Source organism: Pristiophorus japonicus, chromosome 11 (assembly GCF_044704955.1).
Source record: "Pristiophorus japonicus isolate sPriJap1 chromosome 11, sPriJap1.hap1, whole genome shotgun sequence".
Lineage (NCBI taxonomy): Eukaryota > Metazoa > Chordata > Chondrichthyes > Pristiophoridae > Pristiophorus > Pristiophorus japonicus.
The window spans coordinates 115,145,122-115,153,806 of record NC_091987.1 but is presented as its reverse complement, the minus strand read 5'-3'; the positions used below and the strand labels follow the sequence as shown (position 1 = coordinate 115,153,806).

At 47.5% G+C, this 8,685-nt stretch overlaps 1 pseudogene; it reads right to left on the bottom strand.

Moving 5' to 3' along the window:
• Positions 1 to 2,000: 2,000 nt before the first annotated feature.
• On the bottom strand, positions 2,001 to 2,158 carry LOC139276652 (U2 spliceosomal RNA; annotated as a pseudogene).
• Between the last annotated feature and the right edge of the window lie 6,527 nt (positions 2,159 to 8,685).

Genomic DNA, 8,685 nt, shown 5'->3' with positions numbered 1-8,685 from the left:
CTCTCGCCTACGGCGCAGCCTGGGGGCGCTGGTGGGGGACGCGGGACACGCGGCGGGCACCGACTCCTCCGCGGAGGGATGTTGCTCCCCCTCCGCCTCATCGGAGCGGCACCTCCTTTTGTTCCTGGGGGTGCGCGGAGGCAGGGAGACCTCCATGTCTGCCGAGGCCTCCCGCTCCACCCCCCCCCTTTTTCTTCTCTTGCCCGCGCCCGTGCCCCTCTGTGATATTGGTCAAGGGCTCGGGCACGGACTCAGGGCACCCCACGCTCGCCGGTGACTGGCTTGGGCTGAGCGCGGTGGTCAAATTTTCTGGCGCACTGAGGGGACCCGCCTCTGGATGTTTTGCCTTCTTCCGCGCCTTCTTTCCGGTCGGACTCTCTCCCTCCCCCCCGCTAGAGGCCCGCGCACCTACGGCTCCCGGCACGCGGACGCAACTAGGGGGAGGGGTGGTGGCAGGCATGGCACCGCACGCCATCCGATGTCCAAAAGACGCGGTAGGCAGTCCCCTCGTGCACCACATTAAAATACCCCTCCGTCGTCTCCTCCCGCGCCAGCCGGACAAAGAGCTGGCGGCGGAAGGAGAACACGTGGCGCAGGATGCTCTCCCTGAGGCCGAGCGGTATGGGGTTGATCCCCGACCTTACCTCCCCCAGTTGGTGTAGGTGAGAGAGGAGGAGCTCAGCGGGAACAAAGGGCGGGACGTTTGAAATGATGACCCTTTGCGCGGTGGCCTCGAGAGGGTCCACCGGCAGGAACGTCCCGCCCACCGTGAGCCCCTTTTCAAGGGCCAGGGACACCGCCCGCTCCGACCCCAGGAAGAACACGGCCTTCCCAGACATCTTGGAGGCTGCGACAATGGCCGAGGGGCCGACTACCCCAGCCATCGCCCGCACGCACTCCTCGATGCTCATTGTGGGGTGAGTGTAGCTCTTGACCCCGTGTTTCTTCGTTATAAGTCTGAAAGGTGGCAGGGCAGCGGGTGGCGCAGGAGGTGCCATCGAAGTGGTGCCACCTGCGCATATGTCTTTGCTGGCCCTGCCACCGGCGTGGATGGGGTCGCCATCACGGGGTCCCTTTAAGGGCCACACCCACCCCAAAGTCACAGGCCTTAATGGTCTTAATTGGCCTCGTATAATAAGACTGAGCAGAGGAGCTCTTAACGAGGCACACCTCTCCCCTAGTTGGCAATTGGGGAGGGGCCTTGCTCCCTCTGCTCAGTTGTTTTTTTTTAAATTAGGAGGAAAGGGCTCTCAGAGAGAGAGGGGAGAGACAGAGAGAGAGAGATAGAGCGAGGGGGTGCGGGAAAGAGGGAGGCTGCGAGGGCAGGTCTCCCCTCACAGCAATGGGTGGGTGCACTCCCCAGATGGCAAAACAAAGCACAGTCTTTGGGGTGGTCTTCGGGTGGGGGGAGAAGATGTCTTCACCTGGTGCAGCTGGAGCCACACAGGCACACACTCCCAACGATGTTAATTAGGGTGGACTAATTGTTTCTTCAGCCTGGTAGCTCCAGCTATCCCAGGCTAGGCAATGGTGGAGGGGTGCTTGAAAGGTGTGTGGGGCCTAGTTGTAAGCAAGGCCTCCACACACACTTCCACACACACACACACACCCCCCCCCCCCCGATGTTCCGGCCCCCGACTGGTCTTCTTTCCTCCCCCCACCGATACAGCAAAGTCTTTTAGGGACTGCACCAATACACCCACCTGTAGAATGGTAGAGTCTCCCTCCTTCCACACTGGATGTTGTTGTTGGTCTTTCCCCCTCTCTCCAACTCTTTGTAGAAATGGTGAAGTTGTTAAAGTTTTCTGCTTTTTCCTCCTCTCCCTCTGGGTGAAAGTTGGTGGTGAAGCCCCTTCCTTCCTTCCTTCTCTTCCTGGGCTGATTCACAGGCCCAGCCAGGAGCTACAACAGGAGCTGCTCTCCTCACTGCTCACTCAGCCAACTGAGCAGGACACGCCTCCACTGCTCCACGATTGGTTTCTTGTGCATGAAACTCTTTTTGGAGTTTGCCTGTAAAACATAATTTTTCAAGCCCCTGTTCCATCTCCCTGTTCCAAAAATCAATTTAATATTTGGTCCCCAGATAGGGGACGTATCAGATATTAAACTAATAAGAACAGATACTACACTTGATCTTCGCCAAAATGCATGAAACTCTTTTAGGGAGTTAACGGAAAAACATTAAACCGTGCCCCCCGATCTGGGGGAAACACCAACATTTACAATGCCTTTTTTTTTTGGCACAGAATTAAATTTTTCTCCAAGTGCCCCCTATAAAAGGGGAGGGGGACACTAAAAGCACTGGCAATTAAAACAAATTAAACTTTAAAACGTAAAATCAAATTAAACCCCCAAAAATTAGTTTGCGGGTGCAGCAGGTAATCAGGAAGGCGAATGGAATGTTGGCCTTCATTGAGAGAGGGATGGAGTACAAACGCAGGGAGGTCCTGCTGCAACTGTATAGGGTATTGGTGAGGCCGCACCTGGAGTACTACATGCAGTTTTGGTCACCTTACTTCAGGAAGGATATACTAGCTTTGGAGGGGGTACAGAGACGATTCACTAGGCTGATTCCAGAGATGAGGGGGTTACCTTATGATGATAGATTGAGTAGACTGGGTCTGTACTCCTTGGAGTTCAGAAGGATGAGGGGTGATCTTATAGTAACATTTAAAATAATGAAAGGGATCGACAAGATAGAGGCAGAGAGGTTGTTTCCACTGGTCGGGGAGACTAGAACTAGGGGGTACAGCCTCAAAATATGGGGGAGCCAATTTAAAACCGAGTTGAGAAGGAATTTCTTCTCCCAGAGGGTTGTGAATCTGTGGAATTCTCTGCCCAAGGAAGCAGTTGAGGCTAGCTCATTGAATGTATTCAAATCACAGATAGATAGATTTTTAACCAATAAGGGAATTAAGGGTTATGGGGAGCGGGCGGGTAAGTGGAGCTGAGTCCACGGCCAGATCAGCCCTGATCTTATTGAATGGCGGAGCAGGCTCGAGGGGCTAGATGGCCTACTTACATAGAAACATAGAAACATAGAAAATAGGTGCAGGAGTAGGCCATTCGGCCCTTGTAGCCTGCACCGCCATTCAATGAGTTCATGGCTGAACATGTAACTTCAGTACCCCATTCCTGCTTTCTCACCATACCCCTTGATTCCCCTAGTAGTAAGGACTTCATCTAACTCCTTTTTGAATATATTTAGTGAATTGGCCTCAACAACTTTCTGTGGTGGAGAATTCCACAGGTTCACCACTCTCTGGGTGAAGAAATTCCTCCTCATCTCGGTCCTAAATGGCTTCCCCCTTATCCTTAGACTGTGTCCCCTGGTTCTGGACTTCCCCAATATTGGGAACATTCTTCCTGCATCTAACCTGTCTAACCCCGTCAGAATTTTAAACGTTTCTATGAGGTCCCCTCTCATTCTTCCGAACTCCAGTGAATATAAGCCCAGTTGATCCAGTCTTTCTTGATAGGTCAGTCCCGCCATCCCGGGAATCAGTCTGGTGAACCTTCGCTGCACTCCCTCAATAGCAAGAATGTCCTTCCTCAGGTTAGGAGACCAAAACTGTACACAATACTCCAGGTGTGGCCTCACCAAGGCCCTGTACAATTGTAGCAACACCTCCCTGCCCTTGTACTCAAATCCCCTCGCTATGAAGGCCAACATGCCATTTGCTTTCTTAACCGCCTGCTGTACCTGCATGCCAACCTTCAATGACTGATGTACCATGACACCCAGGTCTCGTTGCACCTGCCCTTTTCCTAATCTGTCACCATTCAGATAATAGTCTGTCTCTCTGTTTTTACCACCAAAGTGGATAACCTCACATTTATCCACATTATACTTCATCTGCCATGCATTTGCCCACTCACCTAACCTATCCAAGTCGCTCTGCAGCCTCATAGAATCCTCCTTGCAGCTCACACTGCCACCCAACTTAGTGTCATCTGCAAATTTGGAGATACTACATTTAATCCCCTCGTCTAAATCATTAATGTACAATGTAAACAGCTGGGGCCCCAGCACAGAACCTTGCGGTACCCCACTAGTCACTGCCTGCCATTCTGAAAAGTCCCCATTTACTCCTACTCTTTGCTTCCTGTCTGACAACCAGTTCTCAATCCATGTCAGCACACTACCCCCAATCCCATGTGCTTTAACTTTGCACATTAATCTCTTGTGTGGGACCTTGTCGAAAGCCTTCTGAAAGTCCAAACATACCACATCAACTGGTTCTCCCTTGTCCACTCTACTGGAAACATCCTCAAAAAATTCCAGAAGATTTGTCAAGCATGATTTCCCTTTCACAAATCCATGCTGACTTGGACCTATCATATTACCTCTTTCCAAATGCACTGCTATGACATCCTTAATAATTGATTCCATCATTTTACCCACTACCGATGTCAGGCTGACCGGTCTGTAATTCCCTGTTTTCTCTCTCCCTCCTTTTTTAAAAAGTGGGGTTACATTGGCTACCCTCCACTCCATAGGAACTGATCCAGAGTCAATGGAATGTTGGAAAATGACTGTCAATGCATCCACTATTTCCAAGGCCACCTCCTTAAGTACTCTGGGATGCAGTCCATCAGGTCCTGGGGATTTATCGGCCTTCAATCCCATCAATTTCCCCAACACAATTTCCCGACTAATAAGGATTTCCCTCAGTTCCTCCTCCTTACTAGACCCTCCGACCCCTTTTATATCCGGAAGGTTGTTTGTGTCCTCCTCAGTGAATACCGAACCAAAGTACTTGTTCAATTGGTCCGCCATTTCTTTGTTCCCCGTTATGACTTCCCCTGATTCTGACTGCAGGGGACCTACGTTTGTCTTTACTAACCTTTTTCTCTTTACATATCTATAGAAACTTTTGCAATCCGTCTTAATGTTCCCTGCAAGCTTCTTCTCGTACTCCATTTTCCCTGCCCTAATCAAACCCTTTGTCCTCCTCTGCTGAGTTCTAAATTTCTCCCAGTCCCCGGGTTCTCTGCTATTTCTGGCCAATTTGTATGCCACTTCCTTGGCTTTAATGCTATCCCTGATTTCCCTTGATAGCCACGGTTGAGCCACCTTCCCTTTTTTATTTTTACGACAGACAGGAATGTACAATTGTTGTAGTTCATCCATGCGGTCTCTAAATGTCTGCCATTGCCCATCCACAGTCAACCCCTTCAGTATCATTCGCCAATCTATCCTAGCCAATTCACGCCTCATACCTTCAAAGTTACCCTTCTTTAAGTTCTGGACCATGGTCTCTGAATTAACTGTTTCATTCTCCATCCTAATGCAGAATTCCACCATATTATGGTCACTCTTCCCCAAGGGGCCTCGCACAACGAGATTGCTAATTAATCCTCTCTCATTACACAACACCCAGTCTAAGATGGCCTCCCCCCTAGTTGGTTCCTCGACATATTGGTCTAAAAAACCATCCCTTATGCACTCCAGGAAATCCTCCTCTACCGTACTGCTTCCAGTTTGGTTAACCCAATCTATGTGCATATTAAAGTCACCCATTATAACTGCTGCACCTTTATTGCACGCACCCCTAATTTCATGTTTGATGCCCTCCCCAACATCACTACTACTGTTTGGAGGTCTGTACACAACTCCCACTGACGTTTTTTGTCCTTTGGTATTCTGCAGCTCTACCCATATAGATTCCACATCATCCAAGCTAATGTCCTTCCGAACTATTGCCTTAATTTGCTCCTTAACCAGCAATGCTACCCCACCTCCTTTTCCTTTTATTCTATCTTTCCTGAATGTTGAATACCCCTGGATGTTGAGTTCCCAGCCCTGATCATCCTGGAGCCACGTCTCCGTAATCCCAATCACATCATATTTGTTAACATCTATTTGCACAGTTAATTCATCCACTTTATTGCGGATACTCCTTGCATTAAGACACAAAGCCTTCTGTTCCTAATTCTTATGTTCACTCAACCTAGATGCACACCTTGACCACAAGGGGTGAACTTGTGGGAGAGACTCCTTACCTGATCACACAGGTATAAAAAGGGAGGTCCCACGCAGGGTCATCTTCTTTGGAGTCCTGTAAGTAAAGAGTGAAGGTCACAGAGTGACCTTGTCCCCAGAATGTGCCTCGTGGTTTCATACTGTAGAGTCAGGACTTTACACCCTTGTCCCTAATATGCTTGTCTAGTCTCCCCTTAAAGGCATCTATATAATTCGCTTCAACCATTCCCTGTGGTAGCGAGTTCCACATTCTCACCACTCTTTGGGTAAAGAATTTTCTTCTGAATTGCCTATCGGATTTCTTGGCGACTATCTTATATTGATAGCCTCTAGTTCTGCTCTACCCAACAGGTGGAAACATTCTCTCTGTATCCACTCTATCAAAACCTTTCATATTTTAATGACCTCTATTAGGTCACTCCTCAGGCCTTTTTTTTCAAGAGAAAAGAGACCCAGCCTTTTCATCCTTTCCTGATATGTATACCCTCGCATTTCTTGTAAATCTTCTCTGCACCCTCTCCAGTGCCTCTATATCCCTTTTATAATATGGCGACCAGAACTGTACGCAGTACTCTAAGTGTGGTCTAACCCCAAGGTTCGATACAGGTTTAGCATAAGAACATAAGAAATAGGAGCAGGAGTAGGCCATTTGGCCCCTCGAGTCTCCTCCGCCATTTAATAAGATCATGGCTGATCTGATCATGGACTCAGCTCCATTTCCCTGTCCGCTCTCCATAACCCTTTATTCCCTTATCGCTCAAAAATCTGTCTATCTCCGCCTTAAATATATTCAATGGCCCAGCCTCTACAGCTCTCTGGGGCAGAGAATTCCACAGATTTACAATCCTCTGAGAGAAGAAATTCCTCTTCCTCTCAGTTTTAAATGGGCGGCCCCTTATTCTGAGACTATTCCCCCTAGTTCTAGTCTCTCCTGTGAGTGGAAACATCCTCTCTGCATCTACCTTGTCAAGACCCCTTATTATCTTATCCTTCTGAACTCCAATGAGTACAGGCCCAACCTACTCAACCTATCTTCATACATCAACCCCCTCTTCTCCGGAATCAACCTAGTGAACCTTCTCTGAACAGCCTCCAATGCAAGTATATCCTTCCTTAAATACGGAGACCAAAACTGAACGCAGTACTCTAGGTGTGGCCTCACCAATACCCTGTATAGTTGTAGCAGGACTTCGCTGCTTTTATACTCTATCCCCCTTACAATAAAGGCCAACATTCCATTTTCCTTCCTGATTACTTGCTGTACCTGCATACTAACTTATTGTGTTTCATGCACAAGTACCCCCAGGTCCCTCTGCACGACAGCACTTTCCAATTTTTCTCCATTTAAATAGTAATTTTCTTTTCTATTTTTTCTGCCAAAGTGGATAACCTCACATTTTCCCACATTATACTGCCAAATTTTTGCCCACTCACTTAGCCTGTCTATATCCCTTTGCAGACTGTTTGTGTTCTCATCACAATTTTCTTTCCCACCCATCTTTGGATCATCAGCAAATTTGGCTACATTACACTCGGTCCCTTCATCCAAGTCATTAATATAGATTGTAAATATTTGAGGCCCCAGTACCGATCCCTGCGGCACCCCATTAGTTACTGTTTGCCAACCAGAAAAAGACTCATTTATCCCGACTCTCTGTTTTGTTCGTTAGCCAATCCTCTATCCAAGCTAATATATTACCCCCAACCCCATGAACAGTTATCTTATGCAGTAATCTTTTATGTGGCACCTTATCGAATGCCTTCTGGAAATCCAAATACACCACATCCATTGGTTCCCCCTTATCCACCCTGCTTGCTACATCCTCAAAGAACTCCAGCAATTTGTCAAACATGACTTACCTTTCATAAAACCATGCTGACTCTGCTTGACTGAATTATGCTTTTTCAAATGTCCTGCTACTGCTTCCTTAATAATGGACTCCAGCATTTTACCAACTTCCCTACTTTTCAATTCTATACCTCTAGCAATAAACCCTAGTGCTTGGTTTGCTAACCTGTGTCATAACTTTGAGTGATTTGTGTATTTGTACTCCGAGATCCTTTTGTTCCTCTACCCCACCTAGACTCTCACCCTCCAAGCAATAAGTGACCTCCCTATTCTTCCTACCAAAATGAATACCTCATATTTATCTGTTTTGAACAGCATTTTCCAATTATATGCCATTCTGAAAGTTTATTAAAGTCCTCTTGTAATTTGTTGCAGTCCTCAGTATTGACTATCGCCCTAATTTGGTGTCATCCGCAAATTTAGAAATTGTGTTTTTGATTCCAAAGTCTAAATCGTTAATATAAATTGAGAACAATAGTGGTCCCAGCACTGATCCTTGTGGAACACCACTACCTACCTCCTGCCATTATAAATAGTTACCTTTCATCCCTGCTCTCTGCTTTCTGTCTTGAAGCCAACTAGCTATCCATTCTGCTACTTGTCCCCTGACTCTGCATTCTCTGACCTTGTTCATCAGTCTATTATGGGGTACCATATCAAAGGCCTTTTGAAAATCTAGATAAATTACATCTATTCATTGCCATTGTCATAGGAGAAGCACCTATGTCTCTTGGATCAGCCTAGGCCAAGAGTGTACAATTTCTTCAGAGGAGGCCCTCATTCCGGACACAAAAGTGACTGATTTCCAGCAAAATTGTCACACAGTTCGCAGTCAGCTAAACTGGATTCC